The sequence below is a fragment of the Euprymna scolopes genome, chromosome 24, assembly GCF_053919585.1.
Source record: "Euprymna scolopes isolate OS-2025 chromosome 24, ASM5391958v1, whole genome shotgun sequence".
Taxonomy (NCBI): domain Eukaryota; kingdom Metazoa; phylum Mollusca; class Cephalopoda; order Sepiida; family Sepiolidae; genus Euprymna; species Euprymna scolopes.
Genome location: NC_136505.1, coordinates 64,537,412 through 64,542,300, shown reverse-complemented (window position 1 = coordinate 64,542,300; position 4,889 = coordinate 64,537,412). Strand labels below are relative to the sequence as shown.

Below are 4,889 nucleotides of genomic sequence, written 5' to 3'. Positions count from 1 at the left end.
TTCAAATAAATACATAAATACATTGTCTTGGTTAGTGATTGGGTAACGCTTGCTTCAACAGAAAATTCGTCATCACTGTGTTTCTTTTCCCTACAATAACCACCGCAAGTATAATTTTAAGCGAAATTACATAATTTCTAGAATAGGACTCCGCAGATTTTCCAAATAAATATGTGAATGTTATTTCAGCACAGTCCGTATTCTGTACCTATTTACAATGCCTCCCCACAGGACAGAGTTAGACACCAGGGTCGTTTTTTAACGTGGAGAAAATGTACAAAAATAAAAAAAATTGTCTCAGTCGTGAAGGACTGCTCCTCCACCGAAAGAGAACAAGAAATGTAAGTGCAGAATCTGAAGAACAGATACTACACTTTGATCTTGGCCAAAAGGCCAAGATTCTGTAAGTCAGTTTCTTATTTAATTGATTGTTAGGTGAAATTACAGAATAGTTTACAAAAATACCCTGCTCTCCCTATATTAAGAATGGCTTTCTAAATTATAACGTTATTATTTCAGCACAGTCCGTATTTCATATGTCAGTTTTTTATTTAATTAATTGTTAGGTGAAAGTACAGAATAATTAAAAAGATACCCCCATATTAAGAATGGCTTTCTAAATAATGTTATTATTTCAACATAGTCCGTATTCCGTATGGCAGTTTTCCCGCCCCCTATCTTCGAAAATATATATGAAATAAAGTAAATATGAGATCGTAAAGTTCTACAATCATTTCCGTGACTGGTTCCATATAATCCCATCTCTCTTTAAAATAGACCGAAAGTAAAGAAACTTTGAGATCGTAAACTGCTTCAGCCATTTTCGGGACTGACTCCACATCACCCCCACTCTTAAAAATAGATATGAAAAAAAAGGAAATTCGAGATTATAAACTGCCTCAGCCATTTCTGGGACTGACTTCATATCCCCCTGTCTCTTATAAATATATATGAAATAAAGTAATTTTGAAGTCGTAAACTGTTTCAGCAATTTGCCAGACTAACACCATATCCCCCCTCCTCGCTGTTAAAAAATATATGTGAAATAAAGTAATTTTGAGATCGTAAACTACTTCAGCCATTTCCGGGACTGGCTCCATATAACCCCCACTCTTAAAAATAGATATGAAATAAAGGAAATTTGAGATTATAAACTGCCTCAGCCATTTCTGGGACTGGCTTCATATCCCCCTGTCTCTTATAAATATATATGAAATAAAGTAATTTTGAGATCGTAAACTGTTTCAGCAATTTCTCAGACTAACACCATATCCTCCTCTTCACTGTTAAAGATATATGTGAAATAAAGTAATTTGGAGATCGTAAACTGCTTCAGCCGTTTCCGGGCCTGACTCCATATCCCCAATTCCTTTAAAAGCATATATGAAATAAAGAATTTTTGAGATCATAAACTGCTTCAGCCATTTCCTGGACTTACTCCATTTTCCTCTCCCCATCTCTTAAAATACATGCTGTGTCGGTTATTTTGTATTTTTAAGGAGGAGGTAATGTCTGGTATAAAAAAATATTATTCTTACTTGGCTTTCTGTCTAAGGTCAAAGAGTAGCGTCAGTTCTGATGCAGCGAAATCATCTACTGGCCCCCCTCTCCATAAACAAAAGAAGTGGCGGTAATGCTTGGGAGAATGAACAGGCACGAATTCACCACACCCCAACCTCGCCTAGAAAAAGAAGGTTTGGTAATCCTTGGCGTCCTCCAGAGTACTTTTAAAAGCAACGATATCGTGCTTGTTCCACCAACACCATCATCAACACATGCCGTCACTTCCGGAAAATGACTCAGCAGTTTTTCGAAATACATGATTTCATTATAAATTGTTTATATTTTTTTAATATGGGTAAATAATAACGTTAATATTTCAACACGGTCCCTATTCCGTGTGTAATTCCCATCCCCTGTCATAAGAATATGTATGAAATAAAGTAAATATGATATCGTAAAATGATACATAGGTTTGCTTCTGCTGTGGAGACGCCTACTAATTAACATAGGTGGGTGAGTGAGATATATAAAGGTATCAATCAGCAATACCGGGGGAGTTCTGCAACGACCGCCAAATAGGCAAGACGCCTATGTTGCCTCCAGTAACACATGCAACAAGCCACCTGCCGGAATATCTCCAACTGAAGTATATCTGAAGACATATAAATATGTATATAACTTCTCTTCCTAATATATTATTGTTATACCTTTACTTTCCGTGTTCTTTTTAATCATTTGTACAGACACAACAGTGGTGACGGGAATTCGAAAAAAGACTTAAGCGGGATAAAATCCACTATTGAACACAACAGTGGCGTCGAGAATTCGAAAAAAGGCTTACGCAGGATAAAATCCACTATTAAACAGTGGCGTCGAGAATTCGAAAAAAAGACTTACGCGGAAAATACACTACTAAACTCAACAATGGTGTACGAAAAATACTTACTCGCGGAAAGTTATCACTGAGGAACAAAAAAAACAAAAGAAAAACAAACGAAAGTAACTAAAAAATTGTCGAACACTGGATACTTGAAAGCAAAATACCAATAACCATTTCAAAGTGACTACGAAAGTCAAAGAAAAAAAAAGGTGTTTTCGCTAGTACACCGTGAACTAATTTATGCAAATTGTCTTGAAGGAGAAAAGTGATATTTTTTTCAGCTGTACCAAGAAAGGATATTTCTTAAAAGAATTCTTATACGTAATCAAAACTTAACGGATTAAGAGACAAAAATAAAATACATTTTTTTATCCCTCACTAGAACAAGGGGAAAAGAAAGGTTCAACGTAAAAAATAATATATCGATAGAATTCGGTTGGCACAAAAAAAAGAGAACCCAAAAAACGGTTGTTCGTAGTTATTGTAAAAAGTGAATTAGTAAAATAGACTGAATTTTCTAATCTTTGAAAAAAAAACAAGATGGAGGAATTTACTAAAATAATGAGACAGTTCATGCAGAATCAGCAGATCCTACAAAAAGAATAGCAAGCGCTACACGCAGAAAGAGACGAAAGACAAAATGAACGACTCATAAAATGACTAGAAAGGCAGGAAGAAAGGTTCGCGGAGATGCAACTTGAACGGAAAGAACTGTTAAAAAGATTAACAGCTAATTCCATACAAGAAAGTAATACAACCTTCTCCAACACAACAATTGTTAACAGCATAGATGTGTTCACATACCTACCGGAAGAGGATAAAACGTTTGATGCATACTTCAAGAGGTATGAAGATATTTTCGAAACAGACTGCGAAAACTGGCCAAATGGAAAGAAAGTAAGTTTATTACTTCGAAAGCTTGGTACCAGTGAACATGGCAAATTTGTTGATTTCATATTGCCAAGGAGAACGAATCAGTTAGATTTCGCTGACACCGTAAAGCTTCTTAAGGAGTTATTCGGACCGGACATGTCTCTTTTCCACAAGAGATGGTCATGTATGAATCTTGAGAAAACTGATGAACAGCACTACCTGACATACGCGTCAGTAGTAAACAAAAACTGCGACAACTTCAAATTATCGGAACTCATGGTGGACGATTTCAAATGCTTAATCTTTGCACAGGGTCTAGTATCCACAAAAAAATCAGAGATTTGAAGACGCGTTCTCTCAGAATTAGAGACAGAACAAGACCTGACACTGCAGTAATTAGCAGAAGATTGTCAAAGAGCAGTATCACTAAAAAAGATTCCAGGAATATAGAAGAAGCAGGAGTAGCGTACATTAGGAAGATTAAAAAAACCTTTCAGTAACTCAGGACAAAGAAATTTTGAGACTAGTCAAAATTCAAAAAAATATCCAAATTATGAATACTCAAATTATAATAACTACAGAAAACGAAATTACGATAATAATCAAAGGAATTATACAAAGACAGTAGCAGATAATAATTGCAGAAGATGTGATGAAAAACATTTGGAAAAGGATTGTCCTTACAAAAATATCAGGCACTACAATTGCGATAAAGTTGGACATAAGAGTGTTTGCTGCAGAAGAAAAAAATAGAGTACACCAAATGAGAACAAACGACAAAGGGAAAAATAATTTACGAAAATATGTATCAGTAAATATTTTCGACAAACAAGTGAAATTTCAGCTTGACTCTGGATCGGATTTGTCGTTAATAAACGTCGACATTTGGAAAAAGTTGGGTAAACCGACTCTTCAAAAGTCAAGTAAAGGTGCACGAACAGTGACAGGAGACGAAATAAAATTCGAAGGAGAGGTCATCCTGCCCATTAATTTAAATGGCACGACAAAGAAATTGAAAATCTTCGTAAATAAAGAAAGCGAGGAGTTATTGGGAATTGACGGGATTGAAAAATTCAATGTTTGGGATAAACCAATGAACGCTTTCTGTAGAAAAATAACCAGTTGCACCCGAACATCAGAAAATATTAAAAACGATCTAAAAAAAATAAATTCCCAGCAATATTTACTACTGGACTTGGAAGATGCAATAAATTTAAGGCTTCTTCGAGCTAAAAAAAAAAGGGATGCAGCACCGATGTTATAGAAAAAACGGAACGTACCGTTCGTCGGTTTAGACAAAATAAATAGCGAGCTAGACAGACTCGAAAAAACAGGCATCTTATCGAAAATCGAAACTAGCGTCTGGGCAGCCCCTACAGTGTACGTAAAAAATAGTCGGAACAAATTCGAGTCTGTACAGACTTTTATACGGGTATAAAGGATGAATTAAAAGACCACCACTATCCTTTACCAAGCCCTGAGGAGATATTTGCCAGACTAAATGGTGGCAAATTTTTTCAAAAATAGATTTGTGGACGCCTATTTACAAATTCCGATGGAAGGAGAATGCTCAAAGATATTATGCATTAACACGCACAAAGGGTTGTTCAAAGTCCGGCCGGCGATTTTCCAA

General features: G+C 35.7%; 1 pseudogene; it reads right to left on the bottom strand.

The window, feature by feature from the left end:
* Positions 1 to 258: 258 nt before the first annotated feature.
* On the bottom strand, positions 259 to 405 carry LOC145246947 (U2 spliceosomal RNA; annotated as a pseudogene).
* Between the last annotated feature and the right edge of the window lie 4,484 nt (positions 406 to 4,889).